At 40.1% G+C, this 27,983-nt stretch overlaps 1 protein-coding gene across 4 annotated transcripts in view; it reads left to right on the top strand.

The window, feature by feature from the left end:
• The first annotated feature begins 8,409 nt into the window (after window positions 1–8,409).
• Window positions 8,410–27,983, top strand: part of MCTP2 (multiple C2 and transmembrane domain containing 2) — a 254,048-nt gene continuing 234,474 nt past the window's right edge. For 2 of the 4 annotated variants that reach the window (XM_053581767.1, XM_053581769.1), the window contains exon 1: window positions 8,411–8,529. The gene's annotated coding sequence lies outside the window, so the exon portion shown is untranslated. Of the gene's footprint in view, window positions 8,589–27,983 lie in introns of all 4 variants that reach the window. The other 2 variants (XM_053581770.1, XM_053581768.1) reach the window with 2 other exon arrangements.

Consider the following 27,983-nt stretch of genomic DNA (forward strand, 5'->3'; position numbering starts at 1 on the left):
TGTCAGTAAGATAGTCAATGTAATAAAATTGAAAATAATAATAGTAATAAAAGTATACTTGTTGGGTGAAAATACTAAGAACCTTTGATCTGATCCAATCTCTTTAGGAAATTGACTAAAAAATGACATTATAATTTGCTGAAGAGCTACATTATAAGTTGAGATATTCTGACTCCTGATGCATTTCCCTGTGATTAAAAAAAAAAGAAATTAGTTAAGTCTCTTCTCTCACACAGAATAAATGTCATATAAGTCACTGAGAGGCTAAATGGTTGACATTGAATGAAATGTCTATAGGATTAGACTTCAGCTTCTGGCTGTGATGGAATAAAAGAGATTGGATTTGCCCTCTTACATCTAACAAGAACAGAAAGAAATCCAACCAAATACATGAAACACATTGGACAACAGACAGCGCAGGACTGTGATCCCCAAGAACATGGAAATGAGATGATTTCTGGGATTGTCCCCACCTATATTCTGGAGAGTTTCCAGGTCACTGTCCAGGGATGAGGACACAAAGCAAAGCCAGATGACTATTCTGAGTTAAGGACAGATTAGAGAGAACAAGGTGGCCGTAATTTGTGAGAAAGAGTATATAGAGAGAACATCTACAGAGGGAGAAAGAGAGAGAGAGACTAACTCTACAAAGGATTTCTCTCAATGTTTAGCTAAATACTAATTAGCTCATGAATATAATAAATAAGGAAAGTGACTGAAAGAAGCAGGTGGAAGGATCCCTGAAATTCTAGCAAGTGTAGTTCAAATCCTTTGTAGAGCTAGTCTCTCTCTTTTTCTTTCTCTCTCAATGTCTACCAAAAATAGAAAAATTAGCTGGGTGTGGTGGCAGGCACCTATAGTCCCAGCTACTTTGGAGGCTAAGGCAAGAGGATGGTTGAACCCAGAGTTTGAGGTTGCTGTGAGCTATGATGCCTTGGCACTCTACTGAGGGCTACAAAGGGAGATTGTGTCTCAAAAAAAAAAAAAAAAGATTGTTTGAGGATATATTGCTGCAGGAGGGTTCTTCAGAGAAAGGGATTGCTTCTGGTTGAGAAATGAGAGTATTCTGGGGGGAGAAGAGAATATTTTAACATTTTACATAGGCTTTGTAGGACACAGAATTTGGATAAGTTTGACTCCGGGGTGAAAGAAAGAAAGAGGTTGGGCGGTGCCAAAGGACTAGGGAGCCAGCGCCATATACCGGAGGTGGTTGGGTTCAAACCTGGCCCCGGCCAAAAACTGCAAAAAAAAAAGAGCGAGAGAGGTTACAAGACAAAAGGTTACTGTGAGTAGAAGGGAGGGGAGAAAATAAGAACAAAGACATTGATAGACTAAAAGATGCATTTTGTACACAGAGAAAACTGCAACTTTTACCTTGGGAGCTCGTGTTAATTAGATATGGCATATTAAGACAAAACATTAATTCTTGCAAGTAACTCTTTTTAACATTTCACTTTTTGTAACAATAGGCATATACATCTCCCTGAGTTGAATTTATAGGGAAGAACTAATGAGTTTTTATATTCTCAGAGAATAATATAGGCAGATCAGGGATAATTGTAAGCTATTAGATCTTTCATTCAGCAGAGTCTTCCTGCATTTGGACAAGATGCAGTGATAGCCACACTTTGAGGGAAGTGTGATTCCAAAGGAAAAAAATCCATTTTCTTGTCTGACTTAAATTACAGCTACATATACCCTGAACTTGGATTATATTGGGCTCATTATCATCATTACCGATGTATTCAGGCCATTCCCCTTGACTTATTTATCTCCACACTGTCTCTGACCTTCTTGTCCTGATGGTCTGTGGTTGTCTTTCTTTGCCAATTTAAATTCCAGCTTGCTTTCCCCCACTGTTCATTGATCACTTGCTTTTTCATTTTTAATTTCCACCCTTTTAACTTCCAGTCACACTTTTCATGGTGCTACTAATTCTGCCCCTTTATTCTCCTGCTACATTTCATTATTAAGTGACAGAGGAAGTTTCTTGTTCTAGACACAAGCTTCCTCAAGCTCACTTTGCTGAAATCTGGGGGGAGAAGATTTCAGCAAAGTGAGAACATGGGTGGCAACGGAGGATGCCTCCACAAGTCTTTTAAGTGTGGCCTTCTGAGCCTACTCCTTTCTCATTCCAGCTCTCAGAGAAATATTCCTGAACAAAATCATAAGTGAGTAATTTACTAAAATACATAGACTATTAAGTTCAGATGAAATTACATGATGTGGGATTTGGCCAGTCCTCAAGAAGAAACTCCATCAGAAATGAGATATTCTAGACACAAAACTTAACAAAAACCCAGAGTAGTTTAATCTCCTGTATGAGCACGTAGTTGGATTCCCTTCTTATTTAATACTTTTGTGGATTTTACAAATGACCATCTATGAAAGCATCACACATAGTTTGAAATATAAGGCTGGGATTTTCACGGCACAGGTAATAGAGCAGAATTGCATTTTGCAAATTCATCAAGAAAGGCTTAGATTTACCAACACCCTTCAGAGATAAGAAAACATGTCAGAATTCACACTGAGAGTGAGTGCAAAACTCACTGGAGAAATTTCTAAACCGCAAAGATGTCTTTTGATATTGGAAAATTAGCTAAGACACTCCCTTCTCTTAAAATTATTTAAAATATATTTTGCGTGTGACTGAACTGGGTTTTCCTTACTCTCCTTCACTTTAAAATCAGCTCAATAGGGAATTCAAACTAAGCCAAGTTTACTTTTTAAAAGCAGAAGTCCTTTGTAGGATGTATAATTTTTCACTACAGGTAGGTGTTTCTCAGTAGGGAAAGAAAAAAAGTAGCACCTGTATACTGGAAATTATGAAATTCATTTAGTTATAAGGTCAAATTTCTTATTATTTTTATTCTCAATTTCATGTCCAGATTTTCTCAGGAAGTGGCAACAATAGTCACTATAAAGACATACCTAAAAATAAAACAGTAAAGTGTAAAGCAGGTAATTATATACCAAGCTAGTTTTAAAATATTGTTATTATGCACTTAATAAGGCATCATCTATTTCCTGACTACTTTTTCAATCCATTAATTAGTGATTCTATACTTTTTTTGTAGGTCATCATTAGACCCAGTAATTGGAGGCTGGATGAATTAAAACTTATACAAATTATATGCCCCAGCCAGTCACAAAGATAGACTGGAGACTTAAAGCCCCAAACGGGTTAATGTTCTCAGCCACAAGTATAGTTATTTCCTCATGTGTGTCTACATTTTAATTTTCTGATTACTTTGGTAAAGGATTATGGAAATATGGCCAGGTAGCTCTGGCTTCATTTCCCGAATTGATCTTCACCTGCAAGTTGAGTCTGTGCTTTCTTACTCCAGGGGTATGAGCTCTGTTTCACCCGTGAAGACCCCCTTTCTCAGCACTGGAGGCTGCCTGGAGTCACTGTACCTGCTAATTCTCTGGTACATTTTCTACCTGGTTTCCCACAGCTGACTCTGTTCTACCACTCTCTGTGTTCTGCAGGTGTGGCTGTCAGAGCCTCTTCCCTCTGACACTGTTGTATTTTTGTGTTTACATATCTTTCCCTGTAGCCAAAATATGAGCCCGAAGCGAGCATCAGCTACCATATTTTGTCTTCTATTCATAGTATTTATCACACAGCTTGACCCATTGGTTAGGCGACAAAAACTGACCACTTGGCTTCTGCCCACCTGCATCATCTGGCCAGCTTAGAGTTAATAAGTAAATGTGAACGACTTCAGGTGGGCATGCCCCCTGTTCTTGGGGGCCATAGTCAAACCACAAACCAGCCTGGCTCCTATTTTGTGGCCCTAGTTGTAGCTGATGAGTATATGAATTAATATGTCAGTAAATTAATATTAGTGATTTTATATGTCAGTAAACATAATTTTTTATTGCATAGAGAATTGTTGTTATCCAGATATTCTGGTCCTGAAAATTCTTCATTTCATCACAGTCTTAGGGGAATAATGTAGAAAATAGTTCCAATGTACAACGTACAAATAAGCATTTCTGAATACTTGCCAGAGCTGGGCCAATCTGTATATTCCAGTGGGCCAATTAGAAAGGAAAAAAACATTCAGTGGTGTTGTTTGTGGGACCTGTAGGGCACAAATAAACCAGCTGCTGGGGAAAAGCCCCAGATTTCGGTTCTTGAGATGAGAGACAATTTGTACTTTGGATCATCTTAAAACAGGTGGTACAATTTTAAAAACAACAACCCTGACCACATCCCAAGTGCAAAGTCAACAACCCATTTCTCCAAATTGATTCCTATGATGCCCCTTGCACCAAGGGCAACAAACCGGAGCACAATTCAATAAAAGTGAATTGGGGACACAGAAATTCTGCACAGTCTAAAAAAATAAAATGCTCTCCTGGTCTACAGGAAGATTTAAGTAATTAGTTAATTGGGTAATTCTATCAGGTCATCAGAAGGCCAGTTCTGAGGGCAAAGCTTAACTTTCACCTGAAAAAGTAAATTTGGTTCATGCTTCACTCATTTGATGAGCAGCAGAATAGTCTTTTAAGCCCCTAATATTTTTAACAGTTTTGATTATCTTGGCCCTTAAAGTTCACATCCATAAATGTCTTTAGCAACATATTACCTGTCATCTTGTGTTAAATGCATGTCTAGGCATTTGCAATAACTTGCTACATAGAATTACCATTAAGACAATTAATGCTGATGTTGGTTTCCAAAAAAAAAAAAAAATTTATAATTATTTTTTTTCTGAGTAATTATAAAACAAGACTCATTTTCTGGTAAGGCCCATTCCCTTACTTTAAAAAGTGAAGCTAGTAGGAGACCCTTGTGGCTAGTAAGTAAGTGGTAGCGCCAGGTCTGGAGGGAGTGGCTAAATTTGGTCTCTCCACACCTGCCGTGATGAAAAGGGGATGACATGATGATTATATACAGGACAAAGCAAATATAATAAAGACTATTTACACTACCAATAAAAGAAATGCCATTTCCCAGTGTCACGTAACAAGGTACACACACTCCCTTAAAACACATATTAGACATCTGCCACTTGGACAATGGACTAAATTTTACCTTAATCATAACACTGGTTTCACCTCCTAATAGATTTAGATCCACATGTCTATGACTCAACTGTTCTTTTTTTTTAACTTTTGCTTTTATTGGCCCAGAAATGACAGGAAGCACCAATGAAGGAAAGGCAAAGGACGTGCCAAGCCCTGACACCATTACCCCGCTGCTACCAGACTTCAGAAAGTTTTCGCTTGGGCATTCAGAGGATTTGTACTGACAAAATTATCCCCGAGTCCTCAAACTGGAGCAGGGCTGCTTTGACTACATGGCCGGCTCTGGTAGGATGACCCCAGAAAGCCCACTGTGTCCCTCTGAGCAGGAAGGAGTTGGAGTTCTAAATCCTGTTACATTTGCAGATAGGGTCTTCTCTCTTTCAGGGAGGACTCCTTTAACCCCATAAGGGGAAGGATTCTGTGATGCTACAGAAATTGTAACTCAACCATTTAAGCTACCCTGGCTCATTCAAACAAGGACAGTGATATTTTGCTAAGGTGACTCCACTCCAGTGCTTCTGAATGTATAGGTAGTACATGTACTGTGATAGCAAAAGAGTACAGGGAGCCGACAGCAGCAGAAGCTGCCATTTGCAATTTAAAAGCACAGGTGCTCTTATTAGAGGGTCATGCCATCAAGCACATGTTGTTGAAAATGTAAAACCAAATTGTATCTGTAGTTGGGAAATCTCTGTCTCAATGATCATGTTTACAATTTCGTTAGGGGCCAAATATCGTGTTGCTCACATGAATTATGCAGGCAAAGAGAGAAGGCTGCAGGAGATTTTATTTTTTTAAAACAAGTAATTATGATATCACTAACCAATGCTTATAATGCTTGCTTCAAAACCTCTTTAGAAATTCAATAAACAACAACATATAAAAAAATCATCAGCTACATGGATGTGTAATGAGTCCAATTACTGTTCTCAGTTCTGCTGAGGTTAGGTACCAAGGTTTCATTGGTATAAGGAAAAATAGTATTCCCTGGGTGGAACACAGGAGGCAGATAACATGTTTGGATGATTAAAAATGAAAAACAAAAAACCCATGGAAGCTGGACAGTTGTTGTGGGAGAGGGAAGGTGTGACCTTAGCTTTCTGTTTCTTAGTTGTTTCACTTTCTGTAGCGTTTAGTGGCTGAAGAATGCGGTGGGGCTATGGGGACCACAGAACAGGAACTCCACTGGGGCAGGAATTAGAGGCAAAAAGGTTTCTTGTATGGGTTCACGTAACTGTTTTAATTCACTTGTATTATCAGTCAGTTTTAAAGCTGTGGTTGCTAGTTTTCCTTACTATTCTTTCTCTTCTTCCTTTTGTAATCTATTTCCCCCAGTTACTTCTGGGAGAGGGGTGGGGGGAATGTAACCTTCAGAGAAGCAGAAAAAGCCCAGAGTTACCCAGGGCCTTAGCTTGCTCTGACTCTGCTGCTAATTTGACTCACATCTTCAAGCAGATTATCTCATGATTCTAAAAGACATGGTTGCATCATCTTAAACCAGGGGTATTATTATTATTATTTTGAGGCAGGGTCTCACTTTGTTGCCCTTGGTACAGTACCTTGGATTCCTAGCTCATAGCAACCTCAAACTTGTGGGCTCAAGCAATCCTCCCTGCCTCAGCCTCCCAAATAGTAGCTGGGACTATAGGCACCTGTCAAAATGCCTGGCTATTTTTAGAGATGGGATCTTGCTCTTGCTCAGACTGGCTTCCAACTCCTGAGCTCAAGCAATCCACTGCCTTAGCCTCCCACCAGGGATATTATTAACTGTCTCACAGGTTTGTGAAAATTAAATAAGATCACATGTCATATGCCAAGGCCAGAAACCGGTGCAGAGTTGTGATAGCCATTATTGTAAGTAGGCATTGCATGATGATGGTAGCTGTTTTCAATCGTTTTCTCCTACAGTCTAGTGTTTTCTAAATTTTTATCTTCCCTCCCCTATTTCTCTTAGGATTATTATTTGCTAATCTTGATAAAGTGGTTACCATGGGCCAGGTCACTGTAGTAAGGGTGTTTGTAAATTATCTAATTATTCTCCAGAAAGTAGGAAATATAATCGCTATTATTTGCATCCAGTTTATTAAAGGGAGAGTTGAACGTCAAAGAGGTTTGGGAAAGGCACCAGTGTATCTAATTAGGTGCTACATCAGGGTTTGATTTGAAGGTTTTGTGACCCCAAAGCCGGAGCATCTTTGCATGTGTTGTGTGTGTGACAGTCTCTGTGGCCCCAGGTAGCTTTCTTGGGCTCAAGAGATCTTCTTGCCTCAGTTTTTCTATTTTTTAGTAGAGACGGTATGTGTGTGTGGGTCTCACTCTTGCTCAGGCTGGTCTTGAATTCCTGAGCTTAAGCGATCCACTCGCCTTGGCCCCCCAGACTGCTAGGATTAGAGGCATGAGCCACTATGCGGGCCCAAAGCCAGAGCGTCTTAATCACCAATTACACCAATTAAACGCTCCAGTTCACAGACCGTCCATTCCCAGTAACCTATAGGAGGCCCAGTCTGTCCCACACCCGAGGTAGACTTTTTCAACTCTCTTGCATTTAATTCCAAAGTGCAGTTTCCTGGGAGAGGAGTCCCTGACCTCCCTGAAGGGAGGGGGCATCATATCCTGCATACTTCCTCCTGATCAACTCTACGCCTTGCAGAGCACAGAATCGATGCTGAGCAGACGTGGGCTCATTAATAGATGAGAAAAGAAAAGTGACCAGGTGGCGAAACAGAGCAAACCGCAATAAGATTACAGCAGGAAGTGAGGGAGGAGGGAGAAAAAGAACGCAAGGAAAAGGAATAAAAGGTAAACATTTACTAAGCACCTTAATGCCAATAATTGCACGAAAGTGTTTTCGGGGTCTCACTGAGTACGCGGACATCTGGCTGGGCGCCCACGCCACCTTTATCTACGTATCAGGACCCAGGGCTCAGAAAACAGAGTTCTGTGGATCTGGGTGACGGACCTCCCCGCACAGTCGCGCACGCCAGGCACAGGTTTAATAGGTTCCCTCGCTCTGTAGCTCTTCCCGGGTCAGGGCTGCAGGTAAAAAGGGAGGCTGCTTTCCGCATTGATCTTGTAGGTGCCTAGGAGCGCAAAGGAACTCCTTCAAGTATTAGGGAAGAGGGCTTATTAAGAAATTACAAGTTGCAAGCCACACTTGTCCTCTTTCCTTACTTGGGACTTACTGGACACACCTTCCTCTTCCTGTAAGCCAACCCAGACGAGAGAGTTACAAGTCATCTCCTCCTCTGCGTTCAGCCAGGGCCCAGCACCTAGCCGCGGAGCTTTCTTGCAACAACCGGAGGAGCCGCCACGCTAGGGTGGAGGAGGCGGCTCAAAGGTGACGCGCGACCGCCTCCTCCCCTTTAAGGCGGGGCTCGCGACGGGGGCCCCGAGGAAGTCCGGTCGCCCTCCGCGATGTCCCGGTGGCGTCAGGGCCGCTCCCCCCACTAGCGAGCGGCGACAACGGCAACAGCGGGTCCCGCGCAGGTGAGGATCGAGCGCCGGCTACGCTCTGCAGTCCCCGGGCTGCGCGCGGCCTCGGACAGGTGAGGGTGGCGCGGGCTTCACCTGGCAGCGCGCGTGGGCCGGGCGGCGGGGTCCCTGCCCGCGCTCTCTTGGGGGTGAGCGTCTGCTCTCAACCCAAGCAGAGAGTTGTCAGCCGTGAGGGTCCCAGGATAGGGAATTAAGCGGAGTTGCTTCCCTGGAACTACCGGTCTAGAGATGAGAAAGGTCATCTCTAGACGGAAGGCAGAATTCTCAGGCTTGGAGAGCTGGAAAGCGCACAGGGGTGAGCAGCCTGCCCTAGGATTTCTTTACATTTTAAAGGCTACACATTCAGTCTCCCCGGGGCACTACAGAGTTAGACACCGCCACCTCCTGGACCCTTCTCGGAGAGGTCAGTCCCTAACCTGGGCGGGCTTGGATGTGCGCTCTCGGTGGAGACCAGGAGATTCGCGCCGACGTTTGTTCGGTACAGCAGTAAGCCTGAGGATGATTGTAGAGTGTTTCCACCACATTCAAAAAAATGGGGATGGTAGTGGTGAATTGAGAGGCAATTGGTTCCCCAGTGCACCTTCCGTTTAAACAAATACTGTAGTGATGGCTTTAAAAATGATTTGGCTTCATATTTTTTTTTTCTCTAGTCTGAATGATCTTGTGAGCGATGTCTGAGGGTTTGTAGCAGCGTCGCTTACATAATGCAAGCATTAAGTTATGTTGGTCTGAACACTTGGTCTACCAAACGGCTTCTCAGGGAATCCTGGAACTTTAGAATACGAGCTTCTCTGGACATACAGAATTCACTCATCGTTTACTGAGAGGTTTCTATGGATTATGATTCCATTAGCTTTCATTGTTTCTGCTTGAGTTAGCAGCATCTGAATTCAACAGATTATTTGTTGTAAGCCTGTTAGGGACAGACCTCTCTGAGAGCCCAGCTGGTGTGCTGTTCGGTAGGATAGGTGTTGATGAGAACGGGAATTTACGACGCTTATTGCTCACAGGTGTGTGTTTGAGCAAACTTGACACTGTGTTTTTCCTTAGCGGCTCTACTTTTATTGCAGGTAATAAGCATTTCAGTGCAAGGAAAATATAATTTTTTTTTTTTTATTAAATAAGAACCTGTCAGGAGCCCAGTCTTTCTTCCAAAGAGCTATGAACTTGCAAAACCATCTTTAGAATTGAGGTTATTAAAAATCAAATATGTGCCAAGTACTGTGCTAAACATGGTATCTTGTACATAAAATATGCAAAGCAGATATTAGTCCCCCATACAGATGAGAAACTGAGGCAGCAAGAAATCCAGTAATTTGTACAAGATAAGTGATGAGCCTAGAAATTGAATGTGCATATTTTTGAGTGCGTATGCTTTTTTCATGCTGCCATGAGGATAGAAAGTATGAATCCAGCAGATTTAATAGAAATGAGAATTCAAATTTCTATTTTTAGACTGTCTCCTAAGGATTAAGGAGGGTTAAAGTAGTTAGTCCTCAGGAACAGAAATGAGCACTGTATTCATTGCACTTATGTGGTTAAACTATGACTTACCTGGGACAAGCAGATGAATAGCTATTTTTAAAAGATACATTTTATTACATGTGTTCCCTACCATTTTGAAAGGCCTACTAGTATATCCAAGAGGAGCCAGTTAGTAAATCTTTATGTGTATTTATTTTCTATGTGAGGAGAACAGAAGCCTCTCATCTCCTAGGACTTTGTTTAAAAATTTGTTCTCATTCCTGAATATATGATCTTCATTTTAAAATAATTCATTTTTCCTTATGTCTATTTCTGGAAGTATAAAGTACCACAGTGTGCTGATTTGGCAAGGAAAATGAAAGTTCCTTATTTGACTTTGGAGTAAATGATATCCATAACAACGCAACTGGCAATTCTTTTAAGTGCATGTGTACTATCAAAGGAATTTTCAAATTAAAATTATGCTGTATAGAATGATAGTGAAAATTGTCCTTTGAATTTAAAATATTTCCTGCATGGAGAACACTTGCTTTCTTAAAACCTTATAGTTATTGGTAATTATACACAAAAATTGAAGGGCTTCATGTTTAAATTAGTTTGGAATGTTGCTGGTTAACTGTTGAGGAAAGGCTTTGCCTGTGCTGGGAGGATCAGGTAGAATGTTGAGCCTGGATCACGCCTGGCACATTTTTTTCCTCCATGTTCATTTGGCAGTGAAATTGATAAGACACCTTGAACTCTTAAGGAGCATTTACATCCTTCCGAGGAGGTATTTATAAATGTGGGCCTGATTTGGTTAAGGTGTTGGGATGGGTAAAGGAGCAGAGTGTATAGGGGTGAGAAATGGGGGCACATCTAGGTTTTGTGTAGCCTGAAAGGTAAACAATTCGGGGACCCACTTGAAGAAATTCCTGCAAGTTAGGTATGAAAGAGAATATTTAGCAGTTCTGAGAGCTGCTCTTCCAGACCTTCTAGGTTGGTTGGGTCTTTATGGATGCCTTTGGCCATCAGCTATCTCAGCTTCTCTCTCTCACCATTTATTGAGGGTTTTCAAATGTCACAGGCCCCGAATAAGGTAAGGGTCTTCAATGTCAGGAGCTCCTAGTTTAAGGGATCTGATTTCATTAATCAAGGTACATTGTAGTAGGATCTTGCATACAGAAGTCCTGGGGGCTCTGGAGGGTCCTGATGCTTGAACTGAGTTTGGAGTTGCTGGCGGAGTTGCTTAGTCATGAAGGAGTCTCGGAAAGGCATTCCAGGCAGCGTAGGTGGTTTGGACTCAGTGTTTATCAATGTGCCTTTCCAGCCCACATACCCGAAATTAACTTCTCAAAAAATACACATTCTTAGGCTCTACTCTAAGCCCCTTACATCAGGTGGTCTGCACTTGGAGCACAGCCATCTGTGTTTTAGGAAGCCCTCCAGACGGCTCTGGTGTATGCTGTTAATAGGAAAGAACCCAAACTCTGTAAAATAATTTAAAGAGATTTATTCTGAGCTGAATATATGTGGCCATGACCCAGAGAGCCATGCACAAGAATCCTTGAGCAAGTAAGTGGTCTCACCGTGGTTGGGTTACAGTTCGGTTTTATACATTTTAGGGAGACAGGGATTACACATAAAGTCATAAATCAATATATGGATGGTGTACCTTGGCTTGGCCCTAATAGGCAGGACATCTTAAAGCAGGTTACTGGTTACAGGTGGATTTACAGATTCTTTGACTGTAATTTGGTTAAAGAAAATGAAGGTTTGTCTAAAGGCTTGAAATGTTTTAAGGAAGTCTGTTAATCAAAGACAAGCCACCGGATGGACATAGACTCAAGTGATCTGTTAAGTGAATTGAGAGCCTGCAGGTGTGGTGTAAGCTTCGTTTTGCATGGCTTTAGGCCTGTTAATGAGTTACAACGCATATCTCCAAGAAGGGAAAGGGGCATGACAAGGCCTGTCTGACCTCCCTTCTCACCACCTGCAACTTAGCTTCAGAGTATTTCTGGGGTTTCCTTACCAAGAGGCGATCTATTCAGTCAGCTAGGTGGATGCTTAAGATTTCATTTTAGTTCACAATGCTGAAGTTTGGGAACCACTCTGCTTGGTATTGAAGAGAACTGGTAGGGTGGGAAATACCTCGTGGAGACTGAAGGAAGAGAGTGAAATTAATGCAAATGCTAATATATTATGATTGTAACATAATTTGTATCACTAACATTTTTTGAGCCTTCAGGTTATGCCAGTCATTGTGATAAGAAGTACTATTTTATTCATCAGGATAGCCCCAAGTTGACACAGGGTTATTAATATTTTTAAATGTGAGAAATAGAGGCAGGGAGAGACAAAGGGAGTGGTTTTGGTCACACAACTGGAAAATAGTTCAACCTGGATTCAAGCACTTGTAGTCTGGTTCCAGAACTGTCCCTTTTATCCCCCTTGGGAGAATTTTCACTGCTACGTGTTGGCTTTGCACAAGAGGTCTGGAAAGCAGGCCTGAGATTGCTTGGAATGTCCCTATTTAATAATCTTTGTCATTTGCTAACCTCTGGAGGTTAAGGTTTTCCCGTTGTGACAGAAGCCCACATGAGAAAGGAAAAATGTTACTGTCATTCATTGCTAGTGCAAACTTTTAAACTTTTATATGTGAATGGACGTGACTGTGCATAGTGGATAATAGAAAAGTCCCTTTCCCATAACATTATTATGAGCCCATGTGGATTTCCCCAGTGGGACCGATGTGGGTGACTGTGGAAGGTGGCTTTGTTCAGGAATGCTGGGATTTGGTCTGAATGTTAGGGCAGGGGGCCTTTTCCCTGAAGGTCAACCTCTCCCCAGGCCACAGAGAACTCGATGGTGATATTGTACTTGTTCATTATGTTTTTCCAGGTGTCTGAAAGAGCTGTACCTTGTACTTTCCCTCCTTGAAAACACATGTCCATGATCATATACATTTTTTCGTGAAATAGCTCCATCTGTCCAGCATGAGTAAGAATACATAGATATAGACACAGGTGAATGTGTAGAATGATGGTTTGCTCTTGGATGTGAACCTCAGGTCACCATGTCTTTACTTCTCCAGAGACAAATGTTTAGGTCGACATTAATTTGGGTTTCTGGTGGGCAGCAGAATCTGATTCTGAGAGTGCCAGCTGTCTCCTCCAGGCTTACCTTCGTTCATGTGGTCACTGGTTGCCTCTTTGGGCTAAGTGTTAGGTGAGACACTGGAGGAGAGACAGTGGGAATTAAGACAGGCATTGTCCCTAAAGACAAGAGAAGTACTTGCTGTGCAACATTATGGGAGAACAGAGTAGATAAGCTCATGGCAGTGAGTCAGTGGGAAGAGTTAAGACATTATTGTATGTAATTCAGGAGCGAGGTTATTTGGCTTGGCTTAAGGAAGTAGGGAAGGGGAGGTGTGCAAGAGATAACTCAGATGACAAAGGTGACAGGATGGATATGCATGGTGATGAGAGAGGGTGTGGAGCCTGAGGATCAGGTTTATCTTGGGTCCCTGGGTTGGCAACAGTAATAGTGTAAGTTACTATTGGAGGAGGAGAAGCCTGTTTTCAGAGAATTAGGACTTCAGGAGCCATTGTGAGTTCGAAATATCTGTCCCCAAGGTAGAGATATGGGGTGGACAGTCGCATATGAGAAGGGTTTGCAGTCCACAAAAAAAGGTTGGCAATACAGAGATTTGAAAGAACTGGTCTTGGTTGTTAGTTGAATAACTGACAAATTATTACGTGATTGAATAATGTAGTTGATATAACAACTGAGTAATTCAGTTTAAGGAATGTCCCTTCTATACCAATTTTCTTAAGTGTTCTGATCATAAAGGGATGCTGGATATTATCAAAAGCTTTTTCTGCATCAATTGAGAGAATCATATGGTCTTTGTTTTTTAATTTGTTTATGTGCTGAATTATATTTATAGATTTACGTATATTGAACCAGCCTTGAGACCCTGGGATAAAACCGACTTGGTCATGATGTATATAATTTGTTTGATGTGTTGCTGATTGAACTCATTCTTTAGAAGGTGGAGCTGAATCCTCCTCTCTCTGCCTCTGACATGTTTGATCTGGCTGGTGGGAGGAGGTCCTCAATGTGGAAAAACAAATAAGAATCAGCCAAAGCAGTGAAGTGAACGAGGTAGTTGTTGAAAGCTGGTGTTTATAGAGTCTGAGCCCATGTAATTTCTGGGAGCTAAAATGTTTAGCATATATCCTCTTAATTTGTTGTTTTCTGTTAAGAACACTCATTGTTTATTTATGTATATCATGTATATCATAAATTAATCATATCATTTTTGTATATCATACAGATTGGCCAGTGCTGTTCTGTGGCTGCTGCGGATACGGATGTTAAAAGATTAATTTCTTTATAGAACATGTAGGTTTTCTTAGATACTGCAAGCTAAGTAGAAGACTTGTTTATAATATGTGCCAAAAAATAGCTGAAAGAAACAAATATTTGTCCTTTTATCCAAAAACTATGCCTTGGGCTTCTGCTATCCTTGCTCTGTGTTGAAGTTGTAGTTGTAAATAATAGATTCCTGTCCCCTCAGAGCGAATGGCTTAGAGGGGAAGTCGGCAATTTCACAAGTGATTGCAATGAAGAGCGCTGTTGAGGGTGTGGCAGCCTGCTGAGGGAGCAGGTGGGAGGGCAACTTCCAGAGGCAGCATTGCCCAAGGTCAGCAGGCAGGAGGGGCAGTGGGTTGAGGCCCATCTGGGCATCAGCGTGGAGGAAGGATGCAAAGTACAGAGAAATTGTTAAGAGAAATTGGTAGATGGGTACTTTTGAGGAGCTCAAAGCCTAGCCTTTCCTGCTTAACTTTTGTTTATGAAAAGTCAGCTAATGAACATGAATATTCTTGAGAGATCTTCCACTGATCTGGAAAACTAAAAAGGAAGTGTCGAACCTATGTGTGTGACCATGATCTCGTTCCGAGAAGTGTTGGGAAGAATTGCTTCAGATCCAAGATGTAAAAGAGAAAAAAAACCCCTCAAACCAATCAACATCCCCAACACACACACACGCACACACACACACACACACACACCCAAAACCAAGATACCTATGCAAAAAAAAAAAAAATGATTGTGTAATAATCTTTTTGGGGGAACCATGGTTAGAGAACTTTTATTTATTTACTTTTATTTCAAATTAATATGAGGGTATAAATTTTTAGGTTACATGTTCTCACTTCCAAGGTAAAGTTCAAGTTGTAGTAGAGCCCTTCACCTAGGGGACCAGCTGAACACCCTCAGATTGTGCATATTAGGGGAGATCAAGCCAGTTTCCTTCTACCTCCCCCTCCCACCCACTTCCCTCTCCTGTGCTAGACTATATTTGTATTTCTTTGTTAGTGTGGGCATGTAATTGTTTATATATTGGTTTCATATTAGTGTGGGGTACGTTGGATTTTTTTCTTTTCCATTCTTGAGATACTTTACTAAGAAGAATGTGCTTCTTAGTAAACGATGTAAAATCTCCATCTTTTCTTACGGGTGAATAGTATTCCATGCCGTGCACATGCCACAGTTTGTTAATCCGTTCATGGGTTGGTGGGCATTTGGGCTGCTTCCACAACTTGGCAATTACTAATTGAGCTGCAATAAACATTCTGGTGCAAATGTCTTCGTGGTAAAATGATTTTTGTTCTTATTGAGATTTAGTCTGATAACTTATGTAGTATGTCAGAAAAGAAGATTCTATTTCTTGCTGTACAATAACCAACATTATTGCCATCATTATCTGTTTAATGTAAAATGATTATAAAAAACATATGTAAAATATATACAAGTAGGTAGCTTCCTAGGATTGTACTCTGGAAGTGACTTTTTGGGTCAGCTCTTCCACCTTCCATTGTCCCCTCATGAATTAGCTCAGGCTTGCTTAGTGCCCTCCCAAGGTCAGATGGTGACGTCTGTGGAGTAGAATGGAGCTCTGTCCTACAGTGATGTGTTTCACGTGAACATTTCTTGTCTGTTGCTGGAACAGACATGACAATTAGGTTGACTTAAGGAGGTGTTCATTGTAGGAATTATCTTCATCTTGAAGCTTTACTGCCACAATCAGCCTTCCTCTCTTCTTTACATGCTCTTTGGTACTTTTGCCATTTACTTTCTTCCGTGGTGTTGTGTTGTGAAGTCTGTGGAAGTCCTTGGCAGAAGTTGCCTTCAGCATTTTAGGCCTGTCTAAACAGGTGGAATTTCTCTGACATTTCTGTCATTTCCTTAAGTCTCATGTGACCTGGCACAGAGACTTGTGGCTTTCTCAAAGAATGATAAGGTTCTCAGGAAGTTTTCTCTGTTAATATTTGTACCAGAAGACATGGCAGGGCTGAGAAAGTACATAATGAATTGTCTTTAAACATAATGAACTATTTATGTGCCAAAAGAAAAAGTTTAAACAGGTAGGTGTGGCCCTAGTCATTAAAAACAGATTGGTTTTTGGTGGTTTTATTAACTACTTTCTTTCCAGCTTCCAGCCTGGTGTCAGTTTCTAGCTTTATCACCGTGGTCTTTAACTCAAGGTCTTCAACCACTCATTTATTGCTTATTTTTTATTTTCAGTTGTCAATATGTACCTTTACATCGAAAGTTTTTCTTTTCCATTTAATGGAAGGTATTTTTTATTTTCCTACTTTACAGGACATACAGACCAAGTAGCTAAACAATAGAACCTCAGTAAGTTGACCACCCAAGGGACTGTAACATACTGGTCAGCTAGGCCTGCTGTACTGATAGGTAGATGTGGTGTATGAACATGACAATGAAGTTGACTTCAGGAGGTGGTCAGTGTAGGAAGGTGGTCAACTGTGGAGGTTGCACTGTATTTCATTTATTGTACCAGCCATCTGACGTTGCTGAACTTCTGCTGGGTGATAGCATTCTCTTAGTCCTTCTAATCCTCTTAGGAACTCTACTAGGTAGGAGTCATATCCATTTTTTTGAAAGGAACACAGACTCAGAGATGCTGATAACTTGCACAAGGTGACCCAGTTAGTTGGAAATCAAGCCTATGTCTTTTTTACTTTTTTCTCATTTTTTTTCATCTCAAACCATTGCTCTTTTAACCATTGCAGTGAAATTGTTCAACCACAAGATTTGAGGGTTTCCAACCCTCATTCCCATTCCAACAAAGATTCCAGAAGTTCCTCTGCCTCCTGGGTTTGGATGTGGCTGCTCTATGCATTCCCAGGCTCAATGCAGAGGTGAGAACATTCACCACAGAGGATGCTTTATAACCAGATCAGTGAAGCCCCAGAATCCTGCTAAACCCAATTGTGGAGGTAAACATGGTGTGGTCTTGACAGATATCACCTTACAGCAATTTTCTGCCAGATTGTGCATATATGAAGCTGAAGACTCTGGAAAGGTCTCTTTTCCTTCACGTGACCCAAGTGATGCTGTAAATACATGATGATTATGTAATAACAGATTTGTGGCACGAAGCAAATAATCACATCTAAATTCCATGCTTGATTCCTGAATATTCATGTGAGAATAACCTCCCTGTGTTTTTATGTTGATAAAGGATGTAAGCATTTATTTACTTACTTAGACAGAATCTCACTCTGTTGCCCAGCCTAGAGTACCCTGGGGTTCAGCCTAGCTCACAGCAACCTCAAACTCCTGGGATCAAGTGATCCTTCTGCCTCAGCCTCCTGAGTAGCTGGGATTACAAGCGGCCGCCACAATGCCTGGCTTGTTTTCCTGTTTTTGGTAGAGACAGGGTCTTGCTCTTGCTCAGGCTGGTGTCCAACTCCTGAGCTCAAGGGATCTTCCTGCCTCAGCTTCCAGAGTGCCAGAATTACAGGCATGAACCATCAAACCTGGCCCAGAATGTAAGCTTTTAAATATATACAGATGTTGACATTTTCAAACCCGGATAACATTCCTGTGGTGTGCCCATAGATAGATCTCAGTGACTGTTTATTTGTTTGTTTATTTACATCAGGGAACATTTATCAAAATATCTTTTCAGGATCCACGGTATGCAAATATGGTTGATGTTCTGATTATCCACAGGCTTGGAAAAGCTGAAGTTCTCTGAAAGCTCTAATTGTCCCAAGGACAGCTTCTGAAATACCTCTAAGAATGTTCTTTTAGTCTGACACAGAATCTGTGACTTTTTAGGATGTGACAGTAGATGCCAAAGCTGATGTGGGTGGCATTGGGGAGAAGGGAGATGTGACTCCCTAGCTCCCTGCAATTTTCTGTTTCAAGCACAGCCTCATGTGCTTTTGAGATGAACACTCATGGTGGTGTTTATATTTCGATAAGAAGCCAGTCCTTGTGCCATGTGTTAGGAATGATAATATTTTTGTTTAATCTCTTTTCTCATGTAAATTTTGCTGATCAATCCCCGATGTCTTTTTTGGTGTGATCCTAGCAGCTTCTGTGGTTTGGAGTAACACCCTGAATCCAACCAGTCAGAAAACCAGCCCCTGCCTGTGAAATGCTTTTTGCTAGTGTCTGTGAGTCAGAGTTGACTTAGAACTTAAAAAGCATCAGTATTTTTGCTGTTTAAATTATGTGATAAAGCATGGTATGAAATAATATACAGAAAAACCTTTTCTACACACGTGTTTACAGTATGTGCTGGTATATGAGCATCCTTTTTCTTCTGGAAATGATCACTAGAAACTTCACTAGTAATCCTTTTATGGAGATGATTTTGTCTGAGTTGAGTCGCTTTTCATTGCATGCCTCCAAGCACAAGTACAGTTTCTTCAGGCATGCCTTTTAAAACATGTTACCAGGTTTAATTAGATGGTAAGATAATAGGGCTTTTTTTTTTGGTTGTCCTTAAAATGTCATTTTAAGAAATGTTGTTCTTGGATATGAGAATATTGCAGAATTTGGATTTGTTTAACATTTACATTTTTTTTAAAAGCTCTTTGGCATTTATTATCAGATTTTATTAGCCAAACAGCTTCTCTGCTTGAGATCAGGAGCACTGTGTATCTAGCTGAAATGATTTGGGAGAAGGAAGTTTCCGACTGATCTTCTCTGCTCAGCTGGTATTCCTGCAGACCAGTCCTGATGAGGTAGGCATGGGATGGGACAACTTATGAAACTTCCAGGAAGCCAGTTATGGGGGCCCACACCACAGTTCCCTAAACACAACCACACCATTACTGGGAAGAGTCTGGGTTTTAGATTAAAAAAAATCCTGGTTTAAATCTACCATATATTAACTGTAGGACTTACTGCTAAAACTTAATTTTCTCATTTCTAACATGGAGATGAACGTACTTACTGTGGGTGCCATGAATATCAGTGGTAATGCATGCGAGTGCCTTGCACATAGTAGGTACTTCATACATTTCTATTATTCAAGGAAAAGAGAGAGTCTGGCTACTTGGTAGTAAGTAAACCTACAAAGGTTTGGGTACTCTCAAATACCAGACTACACTGCTGGGGTTTTGTTCTAAATTGCCTTCTAACTAAGAAAGCAAGCTGGGGTAGAACCCGATACTAAATTATAGCATTAAAAGAAAAGAAAAAAAAACAACAACGCTGGGCACAGTGGCTCATGCCTGTAATCCTGACACTCTGTGAGGTTAAGGCAGGAGGATCACTTGAGTTCAGGAGTTCAAGACCAGCCTGAGCAAGAGTGAGACCCCCATCTCTACAAAAAGTAGAAAAATTAGCTGGTGTTGTGGTAGGTCCTGTGTAGTCTCAGCTACTCAAGAGGATGAGGCAGGAGGATCGCTTGAGCCCTGGAGTTTGAGGTTGCTGTGAGCTAGGCTGACACCATAGCACTCTAGCCTGGCAGCAGAGTAAGATAATGTCTTCCCCCCACTCCCCCCCAAAAAAGCCCTACACATTTAGAGGGCAATAAAATAATAAAAATTTAAAAATTTAGTCCATTTGTCCAGATTAAGCCTGTTATTTTTAGAGATGAGATACTGGATACTCCCCCACCTTTTTAAAACTTTAGATTCTTTCATTTTTAAGATATTTTTTCCCTTTTGCATTTTTAAATAAGTCGTGAGGTCCGAAAGTCAATATTGGACACACACATCCTATTGGCAGTGCTGTATTCAGCAGTTTCTTAGTGATCGCCCTGTAACTTGATGAAAGCTTGGCCACTCCTAGGGGAAAACTGACAATGTTTCCCAAATACAGGTATCGACAAGAGTGCCTTTGAAGGCTGACTTTGGAAGGTGAAAGCCGATCAATGGCATCACTGGACAACATGCCTGATGGCCAAAAAACAAACTTTTGATTGATTGTGATTTTATGTTTAGACGAAAAATAGAGAAAATAGAAATGATTGCTAGTTTCAAAACATGTCTCCTTGGAAAGCCAAGATTCATCTTTATGACGTGGTAATATCTTGGGAGCAGAGTATTTTAAAGGCAAGTGAGGTCTTTTTTTTGCGGGGTCAGGGGGGAGTGTTTAGATGTGGGATGTGACCTGAGCCTGGAAGAATGGGAGGAATTTTACGTCAGAGGCATGGAGAGGGCTTTGCTATTCATCTCTGTTCCCACTCACATTGTGTAGCCTCTGGAAGCTTTGCTGAAGGACCCTTTGTAAAGTGGCACTTTTTAAAAATGGATGCTGAAAGTCACTTAACAGGAAATGCGGTGGCAGAGATTTTGGGAAAGGTGGCATAAAGGCCTGGAGTTGGGCTGCAGGGCCTGAATCTTGGCTGTCCTATGCATTAATAGCACGACACCAGGAAAGCTATTCAAGCTTTCTGTGCCTCAGTTTTTTATAAGTGAAATGAGACTTCTAATAGTGCCTCATTTTAGCCCAATTTCCTGCGGTGCTTAGGCCCTGATACCTGCGGCATCTCATGCTCTGCCTAAGGGGTAGCATGAGGCATTTTTTGTTTTGTAACGACTTGAATGAACACTGTGTCCTGGTTGCCTATCCTAATAGCACTTAATAATTACTTCCTATTTAAAAACTCTTTTATAACATTTCAGCTCAGTGGGAAGATTGGTTTGGTTGCTCCTGACCACTTCTGGCTCATGCTCTGTGAAATGGGTGACAGGACCCACAGAAGGAGAGAGGACAGAAGAATGGGAAAGTTCATTTGGGAATTATCAATGTGAGCGGTTGCATGAGACTGTCCACTTCATGGAGCTGACACTGGCATTGATGGAATCGGAGTGGTGGAGGAAAAGTCGATATAACCTTTTTCAAAGATAGGTGGTTTTAATATTGTGTTCTTCTAAAAGTGTTCTTCACCTTTTCATTCCAGGGATCTCCTGTAATGGAATGCCTTATAAATGCTAATGAGTGCTGGCTGCAGTCCTTGGTGATTAAGCCCTTTGGGTATTTTTTGACATCAAGTCCTATGATCTGGGCAAATTCCACTGCAATGTATCACTGACAGGTTTAGAAATATATTCATTAGATAAATTATGATTATAGGAAATATTAATTCATAATTTAAAAACCTGTATTGACTCACAGGCAAGAAAGGGGGGAAAGGGGATGCGTGTGCACAAGTGTATGTGATTCATTTAATTCATTTGCACCAGTTTTTCCTCATTTGATCCAGGTGTTTGGATCCATTCAGAAGGATCATATACACATGAGTCAGTTCCTTACTAACGCTGCTGGGCTGCCTTACCTGCTGCCTTTTCTTGGTCCCAGCATGCTGGGGGTACCAGCTGTCTCTGGAATCCACAGGACTGAAAAAGACCTTTACTTATTAAAATCCATACGTCATGGAAAGGGTTAGGTTTAGGGTTGAGCTAGGACTTGGCTAAGGAGGTAATGCTTGATGTGGGACCTGAAAGAGCCATGTGTTTGAATTGTGGGAAGAATATATTATATAATTGGTAGCGCTGAACCAAGAAAAAAAATCCCCAGACCTTCACTCCAAATGCTTGAACCCATTTTTTCCTTGTTCTGGGGCTGCAGCGTTCTACTTCTAGCAGGCATTACCCTTAAACTGGGTATGACTGAACATTCTGAAAATGATGGGCTTTTCCAAGGCCAGATTTTTACTGTGAGTCAGTAGAGCCTGCCTTTCTGCACATAAGCCAAGTTGCCTGAACTTTGCACTTAATGAGAGCTCCTTCTGTTATTTACTTTCCAGTTACACTGGCCGGTTAGGTAAGCCTAGACCTGGGCCAGGCTTGCTTTAACTTTCCTTTCATTGCCTTCTTCCAGTTCCTTGAGATGATTTGTTTGATACTTGATTTTTGCTCTTTCAGTCTTCTGGATGCAGGCATTTAATGCAATAAATTTCCCTCTTGGGACTGCTTGTGCAGTATCTTCCAGGTTTTAATAGCTTATGGCTTCATTATCATTTTGTTCAAGGAATTTAATGATTTCTTTTTTAATCTCCTCCTTGACCCAGCTGTCATTCAGCAAAAGGTTGTTTAGTTTCCATGATTTCAAGTGGGGATCTGTATTTCTGTTAGGAGTTCTACTTTTATTCTATTGTGGTCTGCGATGATACAAAGTGTAAATTCTTTTAAATTTGTTGAAATTTGCTTTGTGTCCTAGGATGATCCATGAGCTGATGAAAAGAATGTACGTTCAGTGGTAATGGGTGAGAGGTTCTGTATGTGTCTATTAAGCCCATTTGACCTAGACCTGTTTAGTTTCTGCTTGGAGGATCTGTCCAGTTCTGTCAGTAGGGTGCTGAAGTCTTCAATGATTATGGTGGTGTAGAATATCCTATTCATATCAAGGAGGGTTTGTTTTACAAAGTTGGGGGCATTAATATCGGGTATATAAATATTTAGGGTTGATGTGTCCTCTTGTTATATTGTTCCCTTGGCCAGCATATAGTGTCCATCCTTGCTTTCATGACTTTTATAGATTTAAAGACAATTGTAACCTTGAAAAGGATTGTGACTCCTTTCTTTTGGTTTCCGTTTGCCTGAAATATTGTTTTCCATTCTTCACCCTGAGTTGTGATTTGTCCTCGGGAGTAGATGTGTTTCCTGAAGATAGTATATACTTGGCTTGTGCTTGTTTTATCCACTCAGCCCACCTGTGCCTCTTCAGGGGGGGAATTCAAGCTGTTCACACTTAATGAAAGAATTGCTAATAAGTATGATGGAGTGAATTCACAAATTACAAAGATGTGGAAACAACCCAAGTGCCTGCCCAGCCATGAGCAGATTAATAAACTGTGGTATATGTATACCAGAGAATAATATTCAGCAATAAAAAAAAATAGAGACTTGCATCTTTTCTATTTACCCAGATGGAGTTGGAGAACATTCTCCTAAGTATCTCAAGAATGGCAAAGCAAGAATCCCATGTACTCAATAATTTGAAACTAATAGATCATAGATCAAGAACTATAGCCCAAAGGAGAGAAAAACACAATTAAACTCTGGGGGAGGGCTTAGCAAGTTCCCACATAGTGGGTACAATAATGGGGTATAGGCCACTCTTCCTGGGTGAAGGTATCAATTGTAACTTGCACCTTACCTTATGAATGCAAATAACGTAACTTAGTTGTATATACTGTCATATTAACCCAAGATAAAAAGGAAAAAAAGAATAAAGCACAATCACAAAAATGAAGAAAAATATAAACCAGAGAGTCAACTAAGTTTTTAACATATATTAAAATAGAATTCCAGAAAAGGAATAAAGAGAAAACGAATTTTAAAAAATAATGGCTGACGATTCTTTGAAACTGAGGGTAGACATCAGTTCACATATTTAAGAAACTCAAAGATTCGCAAGGAGAACAGTAATACTGATTCCACACTTTCAAATCAATAAAGGAGTACACGGTGAGGACTGTGGAAAGGGCCTAAAACTCTGTGAAGGCACAGGCCTACCTAAAAGTAATGAGAACAGTCAGTCACTGTCTGCTCTTCTATAACTGCTGCTCTGGAATCATATAGCTGGTGGTCATAAAGATTCTGAACTTTCTCCAAAAAATAACAGTGCCCTTTTAAAACCTAAAAGTAGTTTCTGAGATGTCTTCCAAGCCCTGCATTCCAGGGAATGGCTGACCTACCTCGGCCAGCGGCCCATACTGAGGAACTGACTCAACTGGTCTTGTGACCCTTCCCCCACCAAAACCAACTCAGCAAAGGTGAAAATTTCTAAACCCTGCTGGTTCCACCCCACACGCAGCCAATTATCAGACCCAATTTTCTAGCTATTTGTCTGCCAAACTATCTTTAAAAATCCTTTTTCCCAAAATTTCAGGGGGGTGGATTTGAGAAATTCCTCCTACCTCCTCACATAGGGCCTGTGATATTAAACCCTTTCTGCTGTTAAAACAAAGAAACAAAAACTTTCATCCCTAAAACATGTTTCACTTGGTGCTTTCAGCTCTCTGTAAAGGCCACATTGTCCTGTCAATAGCAAACTGTCAAGATTGTGCCCACTTCTGTCAACATATCTGGACACCTGCTAGAAATGAGAGCTTCCTTTGTTTTCAGTCTGAATTTTTTTTTTAACTATGGATTTTGTTAAATAAGCCTTTTCCTATTGCTAAATTTAAATGTTTTGCATATTTATGGAAAATGAATCAAAGTAGATGGTGAGGCTTTGTGAAGGTCTAAGTGTCTGAATCAAGAACCTTCAAGCTTCATCTGTGGATGCTTCCCAAGTGATGTAAACCCTGATGCTGTGGTTTCAGTGGGTTCTCTGATTTTTTTTTTTTTTAATTTTTTATTAAATCATAACTGTGTACATTAATACACTTATTGGCTACAATGTGCTGATTTGATATACAATGTGGAATGCTTACATCTAACTGATTAACATAACCGTCTCCTTGCTTGCTTATTTGTTGTGGCAAAAACATTCATACTCTATTCTTAATAGTATAGAAATATATCATTGCATTATGTACATGAGGTTGGATCCCCTCAAAAATCCCTCCCTCCTCCTGGCCTCCTGAATTTTTTCTCTTTGATTATCTCTGAGGGTAGAATGGAATGCTTTGGGCTCTTTGAAAATAGGAAGGGATGGTGATAAATAATTATTGCTTTATAGGAAAGCAGTAATTTACTAAGTTAAATATTAAAGCCAAATTCAGATGCTATTCAAGTACCTGTGTTGTACAGATACATGCTGGCTCTTCTCTCCTTCTGGAAACTGCTATACAGAGACAATAAACATGATGACATGTTTTGGCAAATAAGTAGAAGTTAGACTAGTAATAAAGCAATGTACACAGAAGTCTGTCTTGATTCCCTGCACATTCCTGTCCTACATGAAGTGGCTGCCTTCATTTATCAGAGCATTGTATTCTTTAGAATATTAGATTCTAAATATTAGAATATTAGATTCTAAAGTGGGGTTTTTGTATTGGCTTTGGACAAGTAATTATACAATTTTCTTGAGTTACCAAGGTCTTTTGAATTAATTATTTTAGGGAAAGTTGTTGGGTGTTCCTGGTCCTCTGACAGGATCTGTTTCTTATATTTGTGCCAAGACAGAGGTGGTGATGACTGACCTGGAGTCATTTCCTGAGTTGATCTGAATTGGCCATAAGAAATCTAGTTGTCATCCAAGATTGTTTTTGATTGAACTTTTCATTTACATTGGAAGAAAGCACATGCGTAAGTGCACACAACAACATATCACTGCAAACATTACTTGTGTTTTTATGTGCTTTTATTAAACCAGTTGTCTATAATAAAAGAAATAAAAATGAAAAAAAATTCTCTGCCTTGAAGGAAATCAACCATCAGTAGTTTTTCACATCTCTTTCTAGATTAGTCCTTTCATAGACATCCTTTTACAGAGCTGAAAAAATATAGTTAAGGTATAATTTTGTTGTTTGTGTTTTTTACTTAAAATACATCATAAAACATTTTCTAGGTGGCCATTAGAGAATTAATGTTTTATGGCTGCATTAATGAAGATGAGTAATTCCACATTTCTGTTCATAATGTGTATGTATCTTTAAAACTATACCACTTAATATGCATTTTATGCAAAATTTCCCAGGCTTATAGGGCATTTTTAGTTTACAGTAACTCAATTGTCACCTTGTGCAAACTGAGCAAGATATTCTATTCACCTACACTCAATGGAGTAATTTATAATTTTATGTAGTGAGCATATTTTGGGAGTTACCTATGAAGTAGCTATTTTTGTGTGGCTTTCCTTAATATTACCTAAATCGAAAAACACATTAAGGTAAAGCACCTAGTTCCTCAAAGAACTAACACTGTTAAATTACCTAGAAAAAAATTTAGCTAAGTGAATTTATACCTTATCATGAGGACTTTTAAGCTGTCTATTTCTCCTTTTATTATCTCAGCAAGTATCTTTATTTCTGCTACATGAAATGATACAAGCTCTGCAAGGTGAAATTACTCACAAAGCAATTGTAAAATTAAGAGAAATGTGGCCTGAAATAATACATTTTGATTTTCATGCTATTTATAGAGTTCATTTATGATGGAACTAGCAAAATTGACAGCAGAGCCCAATAATATCAATACAAAATTTATCGGTTCTGGGAAAAAGGCTGTCTTCCACTGTTATGAAATGTGAATTAGCATTGCATATTTATAGAGTGACAGGCACAAGAAAATGTCCTTGTAGTCAAGTTTAAGCAAATGTCTTATCCAAATGTGAAGCAATGCATTGGTATTTATACACTAACTTAAGAAGCTTGGCTATAATAGTGGCCCTTGGATGCCATTTGTTTGACCATATATAAAATGTGGCAATTTCACATAAATATTTGGGCTGAGAGCATCTCTTGAAAACTCAGTGATAGATAAAGTCAGGCTGTATTTCTACAAGACATCCCTTAGCCATAGTGAGAATAGCACACGTGGTCACCTGAGGTTTTGACCCTGCTTTGGAAACCTATATTTTATTATTTTACCAAATTCATCTTCTTAAAAGGCATCACTTTATACATCTATCGATTCATTCTAAATTAGCTTAGAATCAATTTTTATAATTTATTTTTATTTTTAAATTGTAAGATACCTATAGCATAACTTTTATCATTTAAGTGTCCATCTAGTGGCACTGACATACACTGCGTTTATATTGTTGTGCAGCCATCACCAGCATCCATCTCTGGAACTCAGTGCGTCTTATAAAACTGAAAGTAGTCTGTATCCATTAAACCACTTCTCTTTGCCCCTGGCAACCACCATTGTGAACTGTGTTTCTATACCTTTGACTAGTGTCAGTACTTCCTATAAGCGGATTCCTCCAGTATTTCTGCATTTGTGTATTTCACTCAGCATAAGGTCCTCAAGGTTGACCTGTGTTGTAGTAGTTGTCATAATCCCCTTCCTTGTTAAGGCTAAGTGATGGTACAGTGTGTGTTTGTATTTTGCTTTGTTTATCCATTTGTGGACACTTGAGTTGGCTATTGAAAAGGTAGACGTGGCTGTACAAATTGAAGACCTTGCTTTCATGTGGGGGGGCATTTACCTAGAAGGTGAATTGTCGAATCATATGATAATCACATGTTTAATTTGTTGAGGACCTGCCATCCTGTTTTTCCATAACAGCTGCACCATTTTCCATTTCTACTAGTGAGAAAAACTTCTAATTTCCCTAGATTCTTGCCACCACTTATAATTTCTGTGTTTTGTTTTTTTTTTGTTGTTGTTGTTGTTTGGTTGGTTGGTTGTTTTTTTGCCTAGTAGCTATTCTAAAGGAATCTGAAGTGGTACCTCTTCGTGTTAATTTCTCTAAAGATTAGTGATTTTGAGTGTAACTTTTTTTAAAAACAGTTTATTCTATGCATAAGACATGAATTGTCACTTTTGAATTGTCACTGAAAGAAAATTACCTTTAGAATCAGAAGATCTAGATTCTCGTCCTGTCTCCGGCTCTGATTTGACATTCATTTCTATTTAGCAGACATGAATTAGTCCTCTGCCAAGAACTGACTGATGGACCATGGACTGGAGGGGAGGATAAAGGTAGACCACCAGGTTCTCCTTCAGGCCTCTGGTTTACAGTTTTCTTGTCTCTAAAAGTAAAAAAAAAAAAAACAAAAAACCTCGATAACTTAAATATTTTCTAAT

Source organism: Nycticebus coucang, chromosome 2 (assembly GCF_027406575.1).
Source record: "Nycticebus coucang isolate mNycCou1 chromosome 2, mNycCou1.pri, whole genome shotgun sequence".
Taxonomy (NCBI): Eukaryota; Metazoa; Chordata; class Mammalia; order Primates; family Lorisidae; genus Nycticebus; species Nycticebus coucang.